Raw genomic sequence first — 22,410 nt, 5'->3', positions numbered from 1 at the left:
TCCAAAGAAAAATTAAAATGGATAATAAGCATACAAAAAGATGTTCCACATGATTGATCATCAGGGAAATGGAAATTCAAACCACAAGATACCACTTCATACCTGCTAGGGTAACTAGAATTTAAAAATAAAAATAAACAATATCAAATGTTGGCAAGCTTAGATTTGAATGCACACTATTTGTAGAAGTCAAAAAGTGGAAACAACCCAAATATTCAGTAAACGATGAATGGATATATAAAATGTTATACATACATATAAACTTCTGTAGCTCGTTTCTGGCAAACTGGATCCTGAGTCAGATCACCACAGCAGGAAAATGTGGAAAGGAGTACAACTACAAGGGGTCAATCTATTGTCTGAAGAACAGGAAGGACCTGGGAGAGGGGTGGGATTGACTACCCTCTCAAGGAATGGATGGAATTGATTCCATCTCGACCTCTCTTATGATTGGTTCAAGTCCCAGGAAAGGCATAAGTAACTCCACAGATGGAAGCCATCAAATATTTAGCTGTTGAGAGTGAAGAATGCAGAGGCAGAGTAAGTAACAGACACTATTAAAACCACAGGATATGGTAGCTTTGCAGTGTTTTCTCTATCAGAGTTAGCAAAGCTCAAAGTTCTTGTTTGTTTGTTTTATTATTTTTTTATAGCATTTTCCATACTAAAGGTAGCAAGATGGTAAATCCTGAAAAGGACAACATAGGAGCTTATAAAGATTTAGAGAATATAACTGGAAATAAATTATAAGAAAGAAAAACAGTTTTGCAGCTTAAAGAAACCTTCTTCTATCCTTCAAGCAATACCGAAGGAAAACAAAAATGAAAAATAATGATGATACTTAATGACAATGGGCAGATAGGTCATGATTGGAAGAAAAGAAATAACATGCAAAATTGAGTTCATAAAAGAAATGTTCCAGAGTGGCCCTCAAGATTCAACCTAGTTTAATAAACAAAATTTGGTATTACATACAATGGAACATGACTCAAGTATGACAACATCGATGAAGCTTGAAATCATTGTCAAATGAAATAAGAATACCAAAGGACAAATATTGTATGATTCCACTTACATGAAATACATAGAACAAGCAAATTTATAGAAAAAAATTAAATTAGAAGTTACCAAGAGAGGGGGAAGGGGAATGGGGAACTTTTGTTTAATAGGGACAAAGTTTCTGTTTGGGGGTCATGAAAAAGTCTTGATAGTGGATGGTGGTAATTAAAATACTGTGAATGTAATTAATGCACAGAAGTGTACAGTTAAAATAGGATATTCAGTCATTATATGTATGCTAAAAAATAGAAAAATATGCAATGACTCATAATTTAATGAGAAACTAACGAATTGCAGAAGCTTAGAAAAGTATTTAAGGAAAGAAAGAAAAAGGAACAAGAGGGAGGGATGAATGACAATTAATATGTATTGAGTAGCTACTATGTCACAGGCATTGTCCCAGGTGCTTTTGCTTCCACAAAAGTAGGAATCACTATCACAATTCTTATAGAGAATAAGAGGATAAGAACTGAAGTACAGAAAGGTTATATAACTCAGTCAAGGTCTCAGAACTGCTGCTATAAATTGGCACTAGGACTGAGGTCTTTCTGGACCTATTTGCTGGAAGCAATGCAGTGTTACTTCTCTTAACACACCACCTCTAAAGTTCAGTTTTCTAACATATCAAATAAGATGGTAAATTTTGAATTGCCACTTTAAATAATAATTTCTGAAAGCTATTTCAACTCTAGAAGTCTCTACTTATATCTCAATCAACTAGTATTCAAAGGGAAAAATTAGACAGCTTAAAATCCAAAGAATACCTGAATCTCATGTTTTTTCTAGGTATAACATACATAAACACATAGTCTGACCTCTGTCTATGAGGACTGCTATGTGTCAGAGCTATTTTGCATACTTTCTGTGTATTAAAAATTGTAATCCTCCTGATAACCCTATGAAGCATACTATTAACCTCATTTCAAAGGTAAAGAAATTGAGGCACAAAGATGTGAAGTAACTTGTCCAAAGTCATAAAGCTTATGAGTGGTGGTAGTGATATTTAACCAAAAATACCTGGCTCTGGAGACCAGGTACTCACCACAAGACTGTTAGATCTGAAAATGAAAACTCTTCTTATTAGTATCTTCCTTTAAATTAAAACAAAAGCATCCTTGCTAATATTTTATGCTTACATAAGTATGTGCTTACCTGTGAGTCACATATTTCATCAGAACTGAAAACCTCCCAGCAGAAGTTCTGTGTTTTAATTTTGTATACATTTTTTCATTTGATACCATTATGAGCCCATTACATAGATTTAACAAATTAGAAAAACAGCTTATCCAATGTTATATAGCTATCAAATGGAAGAAAACACATATTGCAATATACCATGATATTTACTTAGTGAATTTTTACCACTGAAATCAAGCACCTGACAAATAATTAAAAAAAAAAAGAAGAAAGAAAAGAAAACTGAGCTTAAATAAAATAGGTCAAAATAAGAGAAACAACGGGAAAGCATCAGGAAAAAAATGGTTTCTCTCCTTATAAGTTCTTGTACATTGCTAAATTTCATCCTCTTTTCTATCACTCAATTGGGCTACATTACACGAAGACCTTTGAAGGCTTAGAGCCTTAAGCTACATAATTAAATCATTAGGAAAAACATTATTTGCCATTCCCTTTCCTATGTCTTGCTCCCTGTCTTTAATTTGGCATAAATTAATTTTGCTTGCTGCATTAATTATTCACTTGATGAGGAAAGCTATCTGATACTAAACAAGCAATGCTTTGTCATCTTGATTTTATACCAGGATTATGCTTCAGTCTGAATTGTTTACTTATTGACCTCATTGTCCTGCCAAATTATTTCTTTTGATCTATTTTAACAGCTAAAGATATTAGAGAATTAAAAATGTATATAAGGCCATTTATTATCAAATTAACTGTAAATATACACCAAAAAAACATATTATTTTAACCCTCTTTGAATAAAGTAATGGGAAATATGAATTTCATCATTACTGAATGAAAGAACACCCAGTAAGGATGATTGTTTTTCCCTAAAATCTCTTTATCCCTACATTGAATTAAATGACTTAAGATGGAATGCGCTAACAATTTTCTTAAAGGTAATTTCTAGGAATTTATAATTGCTTTTAAAAGTCTCCAAGGTATTTCATTTATTTTCCCATCAGGAAAGAAAAGAAGCACAGAATGTACAATATTCAATGAAATTTTAATTAAGATCATTTAAAATAAAATAAAGGAGGTAAAGAGGAATACAAGGAGGAAACAGCAAAAACTTCAATATTACAGACACTGAAAATATATTTCTGAAATATATCAAATAAATAAATAAATAAACTGAAAATATCAAATAAATATATATGATATTTTTTAAAAAATGGAACAATGCAAAATAATTTAAACATTTAAGAATTAAGAAAAAGTTCAAATTTAGCTAAATAAAGAGCAATTGACATTATAAAATGCAAATTCTACTTATTAATGTTTTCCTTTAAATTAAAAAAGCATCCTTGGAATATTTTATGCTTACATAAACACTTGCTTACCTAACAAGGCAAACATTTCACCAGTTCCCAACCATAAACATATTTATAATTTTAAAATTCTGATTGCAGATAACAATTTTGTAACCACAAAACAACATCAGAAACCAATTGTCTAATTTCTTGAATCATCATGTGATGCTTATACAGGAGGTCTTTTTAAGACTGGTCTGTGAGTGATAATTGCATAGCTATAATTCTGAGTTTGTTGTTTTTAAGAACAGTCTCTTGGGGAGTTATAGAAGGGGTTTGTGTGTTTTTTTTAACTCAAAAAATAATCTAGCGAATAAAGTGGATAAAAGCTACTAGGATGCACTACTGAAAGCACAAATTTCACTTAAATTAGGAAGACAAAAGCTAACATTCCCATTGCCCTATTAATTACCAAATATTATACCCGGACTGTGTTCTTGCATTTTATTATGTCCCTATATGAATGCCTTATTACATACAATATAGGAAATATTACAGTAAGAAAGCTTTTGTCTTATGCCTTGTGTATGTTTTATATCTATAACGTTAATATTTGACTCAGTGAGGTTTTGTATTTGATAAGGATGCCCCCGTACACTATCCCCCTACACCAAATACAAGGTTTTCTCCTTTTTTAGCAGTTTTATTGGGATATACTCACATACCACACAGTGCATCCAAAGCAAACAATCAAAACTTTTAGTATAATCACAAGTGACACATTCATCACCAGAATCAATTTTAGAACATTTTCATTTTTTGTTACTTTTTGGAGTTATAAAAGTTCCCTTAAACACTGAGTGGACTAGTATTTCATGCATGATCTTTGGTTTTGTTTGTATTATTTTCTGTTTTTCATTTTAAGTCAGTTTGGTTTGAAAAATGAAATTTGTTCTTTACTTAAAACCAATAATGCATACATTAAAGAGAATATAAAATTTAGTAGATTTTTATTTCTAACTACTCTAAGAGATATCAATTTAATGATTCAGCAGCCATTTTCATTTGTTATAATTGTAACCCATGTCAAACTCTGGAATATGTTCTACAACTAATTGTGATGCTGTGCTTTGAAATGTATTGCCTTTTTTGTATATATGCTATTTTTCACAAAAAAATTTTTTTTAAAGTCTACTGTGGTAATAAAAAAAAAATTATCCTTCTAGCCTCCTATATTCTGGAGCAGGTAGAAGGAAAAATTTGAGAGGATCGTACGGTATCCCATGACAAACTTTGGGATCTGTCCTGTAACTACTTGTTGAATAGCGCTTTGAAAACTATTGCTTTTTTATTTCTTTGCTTTGTATATATGTTATACTATACAATTAAAAAGTTGAAAAAAATTTAGTAGAACTGAGATTATATAGATCTCTGGAAATACATCTGAAAGTTTTTCTGAAAGAAAGAATAAGAAATGTACAGAAATGATTTCCAGGACTTGAGAAGTAAGAACTGGTTTACTACTTACATCATCAAGTTTAATAGTATGACTCATTTGCCCAAGAATTTCTTAAACCATTCGTTTCCTCAAAATTTATTAACTTTTGACTGTGTGTCAATTCATCAGAAACTTGGGATTCAGAGATTAAAACACTTAGTTTCCCAAAAGTGAATACCACATGCTCTATCATGGCATTTTGTTTAGTCTGTGATTTTTTTCTAACCTTAAATGGTATCTAGTTTATTATATCACTTTCCATGAAAGCTGAAGCTGTAGCTGTTGAATGGACTTAAGATTCAGTAACCTGTTCGCTGGAAAACACTTGTAAGCATTCATTGCACCAATATGTCATTTAAATGTGCTTTCTTTTACACAAAGTACTGTTTGGGGATTAAAATAATTAAAAAATTCTTTCAAGAATCTCCAAAACATACTCACAAATGTAAATGTTTCCTTAGTTTGTAGGTACATAATGCTACTGTAACCCAAGTTCCCACTCTATAGAACTTAAATATCCCACAGAGTGAGACCTATGATATTCAGTATATTAGGTGTCTCTTGGCTCTCTCTCTCTGTATTTTTCCATAGAGGTTGGTAATATATCTTTATAGCAACTACTTTATCAACCTTAGAACTCTGAATATAAATTTAAAACCTCAAATATCAACCTCAAGCTGAAGTTGTTTTACACAAAACCAAACAAAAAAATACAATCTTGGCTCACCTAATTCCCATCAAGTCAGCATTTACTCCAGAGGCTTGAATCACTTTACAAAGGATAAATAATACTTACAATAAATGAAGGTTTGGAAAGATTTATAATAAGATAAAGTATTTTAAAGTAATTCAGCTGTAAACTACATGTTATTGTGATTGCTGCCTGTTCCATGCTCCATGATTATTTTAAATCGTACTGTGTTCCAACTTATTCACTTCTAACTCCCATGAACCTTTGTTTTTCCAATTTTGCAAACATATTCACAGTTTCTCAGTTGCAGTATACTATGTGACCTTGTTCTCTGATTTTGCATCTTTACTACCATCAGTCAAGCGATGTAGCTTCACAAGTAGCACAGGCAATTTCTTATAACGTGTGATTCAGAAGATGTTGAAAGGGCCCCCTTTCTAAACACACCTCTCTCTCTACTGCTGTGACTAGAATATGCATTTCCATCATTATAAATTAACTACTTTTTATTAAAGCATAATCTCTTCAGTGATCCTTTATTAGATGCCAGTTCTCAAGGAGTAACTAATCAAGCAACTTGTATTTTCTAAGCATATTTAATACGTATTGCCACTGTGCTAAATAAAAGATGAACCCGGTATCTACTTGTCATTCCTAAATAAAAGTTATGATCTGGAAGGAGTGGGATCACAGAGGTTATATGGGTTCACTCAGAGTGGTGATGGAGAAGGAAAGGGTGGGCCTAAAAGCTGAATTATGAAGAATGAAGACTTGCAGTGAGAAGGGGATGCTATACTTGCAAGAGTACACCAAACAGCCAGAATGAAAAATGGAAGACCTGGGTATGGAAAGGAATAAAAATGCACTACAGCATTTGCCATTCCTTTGTAGTGAGCCTTTCCTTCCTAAGCAGTCCTAAGGGAGAAAATTCATAATAACCACAAAAATATTTTCTCCATAAAATAATTTCAGGGACCACCTTAAATACAGAAAAGATGGTAGCTGTGATTTGACCTGTGTCCAGAAAGTTCTCTCTCTCCAAAATACCCCCCTCACATCCAGTATTTATAATTTCACTCTTAAAAATATCTATTCCATTGGAAAAGAAATGCACTCCCTATAATTTCATTTTTGAAATTCAAACATTGAGGGTATGAATGACACTGAATCACAATGCATTATGTGACTGCCATTGCTTACTTCATTTTCTTCCCTTTTTTTTTTTTTTTTTTTTTTACCAAAGGAAAAAGAAATTCAAGGTGCCAAACGTTTTGATAGAAGGGGGTCAGTGACAGCCTGCCTATAAGTCCTTTTAGGAGTTAATTAGCAGAGGATTGCCAGTGCTTCAAGATTTGCCTAGGGCTGACCCTCACAACTCTGATCATTTATGTGCACAAATGCAGCTCACATTGGCAAGCAGATGCACTGGAAAGACGAGATTACAAAATGCACACAGAAAGTACTCAAAATCTTTCCAAATTCACTGAAAGGCTAAGCTTTAAAGACTAGAGGTAAAGAAATGCTAAGAACTCAGCCTACAATTTGGCTGAGTTCAAGGAGTTAAAAGCAGTCACAAAACTTGAAAAATATATGAATGATCCTCAAAAATGACATTTGGAAAACTGTTTGACAGAAATACCAGCACTGTGGGTGCCAAGAGGGAGGCATTTTGCTATGACTAACAAATTAAGGCATCTTAATGTGAAGACTGATTATATAATGCATAATAAAATAGAGTAAGGAGGACACAGAGGTATGCTTTCTCATTAGTTCTGGCTTAGAACCATATTGCATAATATCATCAGATTTATGAATATAAAACATCTAAAAAATTCCATCACTGTTTCCTGAATCAGATCATTTTCATAGCTCAAAAAGACTGTCATTTCAAATAGTTACATTTATTTAAAATATTCTTATTGTCTCTATTTATTATAAAATCTCAAAATTGCAGTAGTCAGTATGGTCACCAATGGGTAGTAGGAATAGAAAAAAGAAATCAGAGAAACAAAATCAGAGAGAAATGACTCATTTTGAGTGACTCTCCACTAGTTCATGGTTTGTTTCATTTTTTATGTATGAAGCTATACAGAAATCTATCTGAATAAATTTACACGTTTTAAAAAATCAAATATTAATACTACCTTAACACTTATTACATGTCAGGCACTGTTTTAAGAGCTTTACGTGTGCTAACTAATTTAACATTTTAATAATGTATAGTTTAATACTATTTGAACTTAAGCAATAAAGAAACAAAAGTATAGACACAACTGTTAGTCCAGAACTGAATTAAGGAAAAGAAATCAGAGTCTAAACCACTGGATCCCAATCAACATTTCAATGATGTCATGCTTTTGTATACTAAAGATAAATAGAGAGAGAAGGCAGTATTAATATTATAAACCACAAGTTTTCACATGTCATAGAATGATCACTAAAGTAGCCTTTAAGAAATTTAATTCTCACCATAAATAACAGGATAATTTATTCAGCCTAATTATCTAGTATAATTACCCAACTATTATAAAATAACCATATAGGCAGGCTCAAGGGGGTGATTTTCTTGGGAAGGTGTCTATTTTCAAAAGTCATAAAGCAGAACATCCACTCAAAGAGAGGATCAACTGGCTCTCCAGTTAACCAGAGAGAATAATGTAGAGGGTGAGAAAGGAGGAAAGCTTATTACTAGCGATCATGAAATTCTTCAGCTTATGTAAGTCAGAAATAGGACCTCACGAAGGAATGCTAGATTACAAAAATATTCTATAAAAGAAATATAGAATGTGAGAGGTTCACAGGATCTATGAACGTCAAAGAAATCTGCACTTCCACAAACCACAAAAAACGTAGCTGCTTTTAAAAAGAAAACAAACAGCTCATATTCCCATTGTGGTTTCACGAAAGTCCCTCTACGGATCTTCGGGAAGACAAAAGTTTCTACCAGAGACAGAGGAACAAATTAAATAAGAATATGAAGTTTAACATGATTCGAAACTTGTCAGGAAAAACAGTTATTTCAAAAAAGCAAAGAGATAATGCTAAATATGAGAATGCAAAATAATACATAAGGGAAGTGAAAAATAGCACTGTTAATCAGGAAAAGCATGTGTCATAGTAAATTACTATTGCTTGTAAAATGACGGAGTCCAAAGTTCTTTAAATCAGTCTTCAATGGAAAAATATTTTAAAAGAAAGAAATGCACAAGTTCAAGTAATTAACATCTTGCACACATAATACAAATTAATTGAAAGGGAGAAGGGGAATAAGCTTGATGCCACAACACAGCACAGGAAGCAAACCAAACCTATATAGGTCAGCAGGGACAGATGACAAGCAATCCAAAGTGATATTAGGAGAATTGGCTAGGGCATTTATTCAAAGTACTCAATAACTGTGGCAAGACCATGGTACCCTCCTTTTACAAAAGAGCTCTTGCTTCAGCTATAAACTTCATTACGCCCAGAAACCCATAACAACACTTCGCTTTAAAACCTGATGGAATTGCAGTGATTTCAGATCCAGTACTATTGTAATGTGCTATCTTTTTATAATACCAACATAAACACCACTTTCAACAACTTTCTTGGATGCCTCACCACTGTTCTGAGAGATATAAGAGAAGTGGGGGAAGGTTAGTGATGCATTGATAGGAGTCAGGAAGAATTGTGCAGAATCTTTTCCTTTGTTATTAAAGTCCAAGGGGTATAACAAGTACAGATGGTTGCATTCATTCTTTACAAGGACCTATTCATAAGAAAGAAAAGACACCTCGTCCTTTGAGAGGGGATTTAGAGTGATACCAAAAGACCTCCATCTTCTGCTTTCCAGCCTCCCTGTTTCATCTTGGTAAGGATGCTGTTCATAACCCCTTCTGTCTATGCCAGGAAAAGGATATGAGAACTAAAAAAGAAGAAGTACCAGATGTGAAATTCTATAAAATGCCAACCGATTCACACCCTACAGTCTGAGGATTTATACACACTTCCACTGTTGGCAGTGCCGAGGGCAATGAGAATTCCACTGTTAGCAAATCAGAGCAGAAAAACGACACCTACCCCAGGGAAAGAGAACTCCAACTCCAATAAATGAGGCAACTCTGATGAGATGAAATTTACATTTAAGTCGCAAAGCAACTGGGACAGGATTGTAATTTTAAAAGTGTCAGACAATAAAGCAAATTGGTAATGTCATATTTTTTTAACTGCTCTGTGTGTATCTGTTAGATATCCTTCTTTAAAAAGGACTGACATTGGATCCAAGATGGAATAGAAGCTATTACTTTACATATTTTTCAGAAAATATCAAAAAATAACAATTGCTGCAATTTACTATGAGCAGGGCCTTTATACATTTTATCTCATCTAGTATACTTTATTCGGAATAGCCCCATCTTTTCAAAAAAGAGGAAAGCAGCTCAGAGAGATTCAATAAGCAACCCAAAGCCATACGAGCAAGAAGAAGAAGTGGAATTCATATTCAGGCCTTCCTGAGGCCTAAGTTCTTGTTTTCTGTGCTTCCAAGTCCCTCTGTAAACTTCATTATGAATTTTAAAGAGCAATATTAATACCCACTTGCGCTCACTATGTGTCGGGTACACTATTGTCTTATATCCTCTCAATAGAAGTATGACATACTATTTTGCCTGTTTCACAACTAAGGAATCTGAGGCACAAGAAAAATAAGTAACACACCTAGGTAAATAGTGAAAGAAACATGATTAGAATCTAAGCCACTGCCTACAGAGTCTCTGCATATTCCCAAAATTAATAACAACCATGAACTGAGAACATTCATGAAAATGCCTGGTTTTTAGGAACCTCTAGTTTGCAAATCTAGATTTCCACATCCTACGTCTTTTTTATGTTTTATTTATTCCTGCTTTCTTCTAAGTGTAGATAGCATAACTGCCTATATTCATGGAATTTTTAGAGACATAAGTTCATCCTCTGATAAACTGGCCTGTTAAGGACAAAAAGTTAATGGCAAAGTACAACTTACATGCCAAATTGCCTATCAGTTGGGTAATCTTTCTACTACATGATGCCTAATTCAGCATTTCCAAAAGAAGTAAACATGAATGCATCCATAGAAAAGCACAGGAAATCTAATTCTTGTGTTTAGAATTTAACAATTATATACGATTCTGAATCAGGAATAAATATTTGAAACCAGCCACTACTCAGATTTTGTACACGTTAAAGTATCAGAACATTGTAATCAAGCTTTTAAATCTTTCTAAGGTGGATCACAACCTAATAAACCCTGTGCATCAGTTCTTCTAGTCTATTGGCCATACCGTGAACAAGTCCTACTCTGTCCTGTTTATGGAACTGGGATGACTTTATCCACATTTCCAACTTCTAAAATACTAAGGCTCAACTATGCAACCACACAATGTCTACCACAAACTCCCAGATATGACCTATTGAAGCCCCATATCCCTTAATTCAAAATTCTACTAACAGATTTCTCGTGACTTGATCATTATTTCTTTGTCTTCCCTCTCTTTCAGACTTTACTAAAATAGTATAGGGGCAAGTGATACTAACATACAAAGAAAAACAACAAAGGGAAGACATCATTGAATGAGAGTTTCAAAAATTAAACAGAGTGGATGTGCTGGTTTGAAAGTATTATTATGTACCCTAGAAAAGCCATGTTTTAATCCTGATCCAATCATGTGGGAGCAGCTTTTTTCTTTTAATCCTGATTCAATAATGTAGGTTGGAATATTTTGATTAGATTGTCTCCATGGAGATGTGACACATCTAATTGTGGGTATTAACTTTTGATTAGATGGAGATGGTGACTCCCCCCATTCCAGATGGGTCTTGAGTAGATTCCTGGAATCCTTAAACAGAGGAAATATTTTGGAGAGAGTTAGAAACACAGAAACAAGAGAAACAACAGAGCCTACAGAAACGACAGAAGCTTCAGAAGCGAGAGAAACTTCACAGCAGAGCTGACACAGATGTGGACACATGTAGAATAGAGACACTGATGTTTAGAGATGCTTGGAGCCCAGAAGATGTTAGAGCCCATGAGATGTTAAGCAAGCCAGAACCTGGAGAAAGCCAAGTGAAGCCAAGAGATGAAAGCCAGCCCTGGAGAGGTAAAGAGAACAGAGGAACTTCCACAGGAGCAGAGGCTGAAAGCAATGGAGCCCAGGAACAAGGGAGCAGCAGATGCCAGCCATGTGACACCCAGCCGACAGAGGTGTTCCTGACCCATCAGCCTTTCTTGAGTGAAGGTAGCCTCTTGCTGGTGCCTTAGTTTGGACACTTTCACTTCCTTAGAATGGTAAACTTGTAACTTACGAAATTCCCCTTTTTAAAAGCCATTCCATTTCTGGTATATCGCATTCCAGCAGCTAGCACACTAACACAGTAGAGAAGCTAGTTAAAGAGGGATAACTTATTCAACATGGAGGAGTAAACCACAGCTTCAAAAGGGAAGTAAAGATAAAAAGAGAACTGATTCACTTCACAGAAAACCTAGAAAGTCTCCAGACTCAATAGCTGTCATTATGGAGTACAGAATACCCCCACACACATATCTCTCCCCAGCCATGCATTTGATACCGGCACCAAAAGAGTTCCACTATTTTCATGGCCACATTTAACTGGAGTAGCTCAATATACAAAAATTTCAGGGACTGTGGGAGGGCAAATGGAAGGCCTGAGGTAAGAAAAAGATATATTAATTAAAAGTCCGTATACTGAGTTATAAGATGTCCTCCCCCAGCCTCATCTCCTCATGTGAAGAAATCTGGGAACAAGGTATCTACCACATTACAAGCACACATTATTTCCTTGCAAAAAACTACTACAGAAGAAAATATCTTTATGCAGACATTTGAGGTTCCCCAGTAAAGTTCTACTTTTCAAACCCCTAAAGGTTCTAAAGTAAAGTAGGCCAATTAACGGGGACTATTAAAAGATTCCCAAATCAGCCTTTTAATGCTTCATTCAAAGATACACTGATGGGTGGTGCAGTGGTGGCTCAGTGGCAGAATTCTTGCCTGCCATGCCAGAGACCTGGTGCAATTCCTGGAACCTGCCCATGCCAAAAAAGAAAAAAAAGAAAAGTACACTGACACTCAAGAATCACCAAATATGTGCTAAAAGTCTCCACTGTGAAACAGACCAAAATAAAGAAAAATTGGCCTGAAAAAATTGATACATGGTAGGAAAAGGAAAAAAAAGTCATCAAGAAATACTAATCAGTATCCTCAGAAAAGTGAATTCATTACAATCTTAACATAAGAACCAGGATGCTAGATAAAAAAAAAAGAAGAAGAAAACTGAACTTTTACTGATGCATGTAATAGAACATATTCTTTAAACAAAAAAATATTCTTGGTCTTCCCAACCCATTTTTACCCCTGACCCACTGATGGCAAACTCTGGGCTACGTGATTTCCTTTGGCCAACAAAATGTGTTTGAATGGGACATGTAACAGAACTTTAAAAAGAATGTGGTTCACAATTTTTCCCCGTCTGACACGACTGGTAATATTCTATACAGCAGCTGCTCTCCCATTCTAGATCCTTCAGAAAAGATCATATGGACAGATTATCAACTGATCCATAATAGTCAACTATCGTGATTGAAAATTAAATATTTGTTGCTGAAATCCAATGACATTTTGGGCACGTTTCCTACTGCAGATAACTCATTCTTTCCTGAAAATTACAATATGTTTGATCACATTGACAGAGTTTCAAATGTCATCAGAAAGTCTGAATTTTTATCAGTAGTAGGTACACAGAAAATAAACAGATGAAAATGTAAGCAATTATTAAATTTCAAAAAAAACCAAAAGGCTATACAAGAACACAATGGTAATCAAAATACATAACATGATTTAGTGTAAGAAGTGTTTACATAGTGAAAACAATATTAATCACTGGATATTGGCTGAGCAAAAAACTGAAATAACTCTATTGAGAGAATAGGAGGGTCAGTGTGTATGTGTGTGAAACTGTGTATGTGTGTGTGCACATGGCTGCACCATTCAAGTGGTCAAAAAAACACTAAATTTCAATTTTCTCTAAAAGGAAGTGAATCAATATTTAATATTGAAAAATTGGGGAAAAATTTGACTATGTGACATTTAGAAACATAGAGATAAATACTAGAAGAAACAAAAGATCTATAAACTATTTGCTTCTAAGGCATGAGAACTGAGAGACAAGAAAGTAGGGACATGGAACTGCCATTTTTCATACAGCACTATTTGAATTAATATACATATAATTTTTATAAAAGTAAAAATTAAATAAAAATAGCATTATACTTCTATCGTTTATAAATATCAAGTTAAATATCAGAAAAAACAGCCAAAAGAGTTTTAATATGGTTGTCTGTGAAAAGGGATTAAACAAAGCACTGCTATTTTGCAGTTTTACCTTCTCAATACTATTTGTTTTTTTTTTTTTAATTTTGTGCAGAAAATGATAAAACTCCCCAAATTAAATTTTTCTAAGAAAAAAACTATTGCTGAAATAATAAGCAGAAATCTGTGAGTAAGGAGAATTTACTTTTGGGATAGCAAGTCACACTATCAGAAAACAAGCTCATATCAGGAATTAAGTAAAGCACTCAGATATCAGTTTATGTTCTGCCTTAATCCTTAATTGTGTAAAACATTGGAGGTCCCCCTACATTCTCTTTTTTACAGTGAAGCTCTTTAGTAAGATCTGTCAAGGTGGTCAATTAGGACAATAAGCAAAACTCAAACCTTCATTCACTTACTGAAAAAGTGCAAGCAAAGGTCAAAAATAGGTGCCAGCTCTCCAGTGTTCTATTTTCTCCCACAGAATGGTACCAGGCAAGGGCCAGATGGCATGCAGTGCAGAGGAGCCTTCTCACTGAACAAAAGGCTCCTGGGAGTGGGGAAGGGGTAAGACAGTAAGTGGACAGGTACTGAGAAAAGTAAAAAAAAGGTGCCTCAGCCAAGATCCCTGATAAGCATCTCTTGGTTGAGAGTCTTAGGAAGTCCATTAGTCAAAGCCCTAAATAAGATGACTTCCAAATGGTCACTTGGACTATAAATGTAGATATGGGTATGAAATGACTGACAGCAGGCAAAAGGACATGAGTACTTGACTGCAACTTCCTCCAGGAAACTGCAATGAATGCACTGGATATGCAACAAGTCTGATATGGGAAGGCAGCTTTGCCTGAGGAGGACTGCCAGGCAAAGCTTTGTAATTAAGTATGGTTGGGCCTGAAAGATCACATTAGGATTTTAACCAGGAGTCAGGTTTCTGAAGGTCATATGGGGACCTTAAGAATTTGAATCATTATAAAAAATAAATTACTTTCAATACGCAAAACTATACTTGTTACAACTAGGTAACATACAGCTCCAAAACATTTCCAACAAGCAATGAACATTTTATACTTATATGAAGTTAAACCAGTATTTTATTTATTTCAAAATCCAATTAAATACAACAAATATTAATTAAACACCTGTCATATATGTGTATGAGATTTCCCTAGGCTTTGTAGGGGATAAAAATTAAAATATTTCAGTCTCTATTATCAAGAATTTATCATCTTATAGGAATATAAGATATGCATAGCAATAACTATAATAAAAATGAAAACTATATAGTTATATAAAAGAGGTAAAACCAGAAGGGAAAAATACTTATAATTTAGAGGAGCATGAGGAATTTGGTCTTTGAAAATAAGCATGAATTGAACATGTGAAGCCAGACTGAGGAGAATAATCTGGGAACAGAAAAGCAATATGAATAAAGCATAGAGGTTAGAGAGAAAGTGGGCACATGTGAGTACAAAAAGTCATTCATTTTGGTTGTATCATATGATGAATGAAGGAGAGCAGTAAAAAATAAATTAGGAAAAACAGTTTGGGAGAAGATCATGGAGATCCCTGAGAGCCAAGTTAACCATTCTATAATTTAAAGAACCGAAAATGGGGAATCTCTAAAGGCTTCTGAGAAACAAGAGACTCATCCAGAATTATCATTTAGGAAAATTAATCTGAAAATGTATATGAGAAAGATTAAAAGATAAATTTAAAGGACATGCTTTTTAAAACAATTGATAATATGGATAAAAAATCACATTCTCTAAATAGATACCTGGACCGCATTTTGAGGAATATAATCATTCTCAAGTAATGTAACATTTCAAATTCACATCAATATTCTGTGGATAGCATGAAGGTATTTTATGAAGTGACAAGAAAGAAACACAGACTGATTTCTATAAGCCCTAAATGTTCATTGCTGATCATGATAGTTACTGTTCATCAGAAAGAATAAATTATATGTTCAAGTGGAAGAGAAAGAACTACAGTAGATGTGAACATTTCCCTTACTTATTTTCAAGCAGGTGCTCCTCAAAAAAATTGCAAATGATCAAGTTCCAGAAATGTGAACATATCTGAACAGTAGACATATGGCAGAAACAGCAAATGAGAAGACCAAGCGAAAGTCCTAATTCACCAAACCAAGCATGATAGTATTACCAATCTATTAATGTTGCTGGGCATGCTTCGACTGTTCCTTTTGTGTCAATAAATGACTAGATTTCAAGTACTCTAAATAGAAGGACTAAAACCAGCCCTTCTGAAAACACATACCAGCCTAATAATTTTTGGATGCTGTTTTGGTATATTCTAGAAATATTTGAAGAACAGCCACTCAGAAGGGAAAAAAATATCTTAAGCCCTTGAGCTACATACTGAATGCTAATGTATTCATCTATGATGGATTTAATACAGAACTGAGAATAAATGACTTTCAGCAGCTGCACTCTAGACCTATAAATCGCTCTGAGTACTACCAAATCCATACAGAGGAAGAACAGCTGGATAATTTACAGCTCAGTATTTGTCAAGAAAAAGCTGAAAATATACAACCTGATTTCCCTTTTTTTTGAGTACACACTTTATAAAAATTAAAAAATATCTGTCTCAATAATCTATTTAGATCATCTATTCAACTTGACATGCTACTCCTTTCAAATACAGAATCCTTAATTCCTCTTGTTTTAAGGAGCACTTTTTAAAAGGATAAAAACAGCATATGAAAAAGTTGTCCTGAAAACCACATGCAAGTACAAAGAAAAGTGTTACTGTTTATTTTGTGTTCTAATTGCCATGCCCTGGTAAAATCCTACAAAAGGAAACACATTAACCAGATGACTTGCAGAGTACAGTGATACCAAAAATAGTACTTAACTTAATACACTAATTGCACAGTTACAGAGATTAAGTTCATCATTCAGTTCTTGCATAAACTTTGGAGAGAAAGTATTTAAAGTTGAATATAGGGGCTGTCTTAAGCTTCTTTAAGAAAAACACAAGCAGTAAAAATTTGCTGTATAAAAGACGTGAACTCTGGAAATAGAAAGCGGCAGTCAGCAAAGGAATATTAGTTCACGTGTAAGCAATCAAATAACTCGCTTGCAACTTCCATTAAGTGAATACAACACAGTGTCTAAGGGCTGATTTTTCTCACAAATCTACCATAATTTGAGTTTTCATATATGACTCTAATTCATAACAAGACCATATTGCCTTGAACATAATCCCAAAGAAAAATTCTGAAATCCCCACATGGAATTTTTATGCCTATATGCAGAAACCTGACCATATTTTAACATCTTTTAATCTGTTTTCAAACAGGCCTTGCTCAAGTTCAGACATCAAAGTTCCCCTATAACAATGATCATAGGAAATTCTGCAAACTGGTATTATCTCCAAATCATGAAATCTAGTGGTCTTTACTCAGATACTATATAAATGCTGTAATAGAAATACCCAGACTGAGAGGAAAACAACTTGATCTGCCTGCCAAATTAAGGTTACCGATAAACAAGGGATGAGTGAAGCTATTTTTTGTTGTTTAATTAGAAAAATTATGCGTTTACAGAATAATCATGCATAAAATACAGGGTTCCCACACACCATTCTATTATTAACACCCTATTAACATTCTATTATTAATAATAATATTAATTAATATTAATAGCATTCGATTATTAACTAGTGGACTACATTTGTTACAATTGATGAAAGCATATTTTTATAATTGTACTGTTAACATCTATACTCCATGGTTTAACTTAGGGCTCATTGTTTATGTTGTACAGTTATATCGATATTCTATTTTTTTATACTAGTACTGCAAATATAACCTAAAATTTCTCCTTTTAACCACATTAAAATATATAACTCAAGGCTGTTAACTACATTCAGGATGTTGTGCTACCATCTACCACTACCCATTACCACAACTTTTCCATTGTTCCAAATAGAAATAATGTACATTTTAAGCCTTTACTTTCTATACTCTATTCCCACCCTGTCCCCTGGTAAACGATACTCTAGATTCTGAAGCCATGAGTTTATTTTTTCTAACTATTTCATATCAGTGAGAACACACAATATTTAACCTTTTGTGGATGGCTTATTTCACTCAACATGATGTCTTCAATTTCATCCATGTCAAAACACATGTCAGAACTTCATTTTTTTATGGCTGAATAATACGTGTATATCACACATTTTGTTTATCTATTCATTGGTCAGTGGACACTTGAGTTGCTTCCATCTTTTGGCAACTATGAACAGCACTACTACGAATATCGGTGTGCAAATAATATCTGTTTGAGTCCCTGCTTTCAATTCTTTGGGGTATATACCTAAAAGAAGAAAGACTAGATCATATGATTCTATGCTTAAATTTCTGAAGACCTGTCAAATTGTCTCCTACAAGACCACGCCATAATACATTTCCACTAGCAATGAATGCATGTTCCCATTCCTCCACATCCCCTCCAACACTTATAAATTTCTGTTATTTTAATAATAGCCATTGTAGTGGGTGTGAAATGGTATTTTGTAGCTTTGATCTATATTTCCCTAATGACTAATGATGTTGAGCTTCTTTTCATAAGCTTTTTGGCCACCAGTCTATCTTTCTTGAAGAAATGAGTATTCAAATTTTTTGCCCATTTTTTAATTGAGTTACTTGTCTTAATATTGCTGACTTGAAAAGGATTTTTTTAAAATATATTTTGGATGTTAAACCCTTATCAGAAGGATTCCCTTATTTTGGATATTAAATCCTTATCAGATAGGTGGTTTCCAAATATTTCCTCCCATTGTGCAGGCTGTCATTTTACATTCACACAAGTTTTAATTGTGAAGAGGTCCCATTCATCTATGTTTTCTTTCACTGCTTCTGTTTTGGAATCAAAGTCTAAGAAACCACTGCTTAACATAAGGCTGTGAAGATGCCTCCCACATTTTCTCCTAGGTATTTGACATTTCTGGCTCTTAGATTTAGGTCTTTCATCTATTTTTCATTGATTTTCATATGCAGTATGAGGTAGGGATCTACCTTCATTCTTTTGCAAATGGAAATCCAGTTTTTCCAACACCATTTATAGAAGAGACTGTTCTTATCCAATTGAGTGATCTTTGACCCCTTGTCAAAAATCAGTTGGACATGAATGTGAGGGTTTATTTTTGAGCTCTCAGTCCATTCCAATAGCATGTGTATCTGTATTAGTGACAGCAACATGCTGCTTTGGTTACTGTGGCTTTGTGATAAGTTTTAAGAATGTGAAGTGTGAGTGCTCCAACTTTGTTCTATTTCAAGAGGACTTTGAGCATTAGGATTCCATATACTTCTTTATAAATGATGATTGGCTCTTCCATTTCTGCAAAAGCAGCTGTTGGAATTTTGATTGTGATTATGCTAAGTCTGTAAATTGCTTTGCATAGAATTGATACCTGAACATTATTTGTCTTTCAATCCATGAACATGGAACATTCTTTCATTTATTTAGGTCTTTGATTTCTTTCAGCAATGTCTGTAGCTTTCTGTGTACAATTATGTCACATCCTTGGTTATATTTATTATTATAAATTTATTCTTTTAATTGTTTATGTAAACGGAACTATTTTCTGATTTTCCTCTTCTGATTGTTTATTGTTAGTGTATAGAAACACTCTTAAATTTGGGGTTTTGATCTTATACCTAACCACTTTGCTGAATTAATTTATTAGCACTAGGAGCTTTACTGTGGCTTTTTCAGGCTTTTCTGGATATACGATCACATCAGATGCAAATAGGTAAACTTTTACTTCTTCCTTTTCACTATGGTTGCCTTTTGTTTCTTTTTCTTACCTAATTGCTCTGGCTAGAAAATCCAAAAGAATGTTGAGTAATAGCGGTAACAGTGGGCATCCTTGCTTTGTTCCTGTCTTAGGGGGAAAACTTTCAGATTTTCACCAATAAATAAGATGTTAGCTGTAGGTTAGTTGTTTTTTTTGTTTTGCTTTTTATTGTCATTTATATCCTGTATCACTGAAGAAATTTCCTTTTATTCCTATTTTCTAAGTGCTTTTACCACAAAGCCATGCTGGATTCTTTCAAATGATTTTTTTCTGCCTCAGTTGAGATGATCATGCATTATTTTGCCTTCAATCCATTATTTTTCTTATGTTGCACCACCCTTGGATACTGGGGTAAATCTCATTGGATTATGGTATGTAATTCTTTTAATATGCTATTGGATTCAGTTTACTGGCATTTTGTTGAGCATTCCTACACTTATATTCATAAGAGACATTGGTTTGTAATTTTCTTTTCTTATGGTATCTTTATCTGGCTTTGGTGTGAGGGTAATATGGGCTTTGAGGAATGAATTAGGAGGTGTTTCCTCCTCCTCAATTTTTTTTTCAGAAGTACATCTGGGTTTAATAAAAATGATGTAATTCTTAGTCATCTATGGCTACTTTTATAACTTCATACACATAATGAACTACACTAAAATACATATAATATTTAGTAGACTTCAGGACCAGTATCCTTAGCACATCACAAAATATATTTTGATAGTCCAAAGAAGCAAGACTTGCAAGTAGTGTTTTAAACCCAACTAATCCACAGCTACAAAGTCCTACTATTGATAGCATTTACCTTTTGGTGGAGTCTTCCAGTCTCCAAAGGCTAAAAGCAGAGAATAGAATCAGTTTAACATATACACAGAAGTCTGTACTGTAAAGGCTATAAAGATTTGCAGCTCAATGAGAAGATGCCTTTTGCTCCCTCACACTGTGTAGAAAATTATTTGAATTATGTTGCATATCTCTTGGTCCACTGTCTGGGTATCCTGTCATATTCTGCTCTGTTAGTCAAATACTGAGTGGTTATGCTTCCAACCAGAGGATCGATGGGGTTGCAGTTGTCAAAAGGGAACAAATAGATAGCAAAACCTTTGAGATAGTCAAAGTGGGACTCCAGTTGTCTTTAAGAATGTCCAGAAAGATGACTCCCTGACTGTTGATGTTGCAGTGATAGATTCTGGTGGGGAAAGCAGCCTTTGGTGGCTTAAATGGATAATCTGACGAAAATGTGATAACCAGAAAAAACATACCACCTTCATATACAGAACCTGGTGGACCAAGCATAGTCTATCTCCATTGATAAATGTTATCTCCTCAAGGCCCAGCACTGCAGTTAGGAAGAGGACCAAGAGTCATTTCAGCTAGCTCCTTCTGAATTCTTTTAGCACTAGTGGATAATTTAGCGGTGGATTTGCTAGGAAGTTCAGTGTTTTTCTTCTGCTGGGTAGCAGAAGGTTTTCTTTCTTCTTATTCTTCAGGCTCTGGAATGGTTAGATCTTGCTGGTCTGCATCTGAACTATTACTGCTGGCACTGATGGGACTCTCATCATCAGAACTTTTCCTATCACTGAACATCTTGGTGAAATTTCTTGGAAAACTTGGCTGGCCACCCACCAGGCCCACTTGCATGCCATTATGGTGTGAGAGAGGGAGAGGGGAAAAAAAATCCTTAAGGAAATGAAGACAGCTGGGGGGGCAGGGGAGAGAAGCTGAGGAGACTCTGGCTGGGAAGTGCGGAATATCAAAAGTTGGAGGGGGTTGGGCGGTGCTAGGCTCCTGCCAGAGGGTGGCCCCACAAAGCACCTTCTGAATAAAAAAGGGGGTATTGGGAGCTCCACAGGGAGGACACAAGCTTTTGGTGAGGCATGCCGAAAGGGAGGCCAATGGCTTCCCACTGAAGCCGCCCGACTCCCTTCTTCTTCAATTTTTGAAAGAGATTGAACAGAACTGGTGTTAACTTTTCTTGGAATATATGGATAAATTCCCCTGTGAACCATGTGGTCTGGGCTTTTTTTTTTTTTGGTTGGGAGGTTATTCACTACTGGTTCAATCTCTTACTACTCATCGGTTTGTCAAGATCTTTTATTTCTTCTTGAGTCAGTGTAGGAAGTTTGTGTGTTTATAGTACTTTGCCCATTTCATCTAGGTTATTGAATTTGATAGTATATAGTTCTTCACCATATCCTCATAATTCTTTTTATTTCTGTGGCATTAGTAGTAATGTCCTCCATTTCACTTATGATTTTTTGTCATTTTGTCCTCTTTTTCTTTACCAGTATAGCTAAAGGTTCAATTTTATTGTTCTTTTCAAAGAAACAACTTCTGGTTTTGTTGATTCTATTTTTTTTCTCTATTTCATTTATCTCTACTCTAATCTTTCTTATTTCCTTCCTTCTACTTTCTTTAGGTTTAGTTTGCTCTCCTTTTTCTAGTTTTTCTACTTTGGAGGTTAGGTCTCTAATTTGAAATATGTCCTTTTTAATGTAACCATCTCAAACTATTAACTTCCTTCTGAGCACTGCATTTTGCTACAACCCATAAGTT

At 34.3% G+C, this 22,410-nt stretch overlaps 1 protein-coding gene and 1 pseudogene across 11 annotated transcripts in view; both read right to left on the bottom strand.

Annotated features, from left to right (window-relative positions):
• CTNNA3 (catenin alpha 3) overlaps positions 1-22,410 on the bottom strand; it is a 1,849,311-nt gene that overhangs the window by 1,406,531 nt on the left and 420,370 nt on the right. The window lies entirely within an intron of this gene.
• On the bottom strand, positions 20,584-21,441 carry LOC143653837 (ubiquitin-conjugating enzyme E2 E3 pseudogene; annotated as a pseudogene).

This window comes from Tamandua tetradactyla, chromosome 13, assembly GCF_023851605.1.
Source record: "Tamandua tetradactyla isolate mTamTet1 chromosome 13, mTamTet1.pri, whole genome shotgun sequence".
Lineage (NCBI taxonomy): Eukaryota > Metazoa > Chordata > Mammalia > Pilosa > Myrmecophagidae > Tamandua > Tamandua tetradactyla.
The sequence above is the reverse complement of the archived record's forward strand: the minus strand, read 5'-3'. Positions and strand labels throughout refer to the sequence as shown.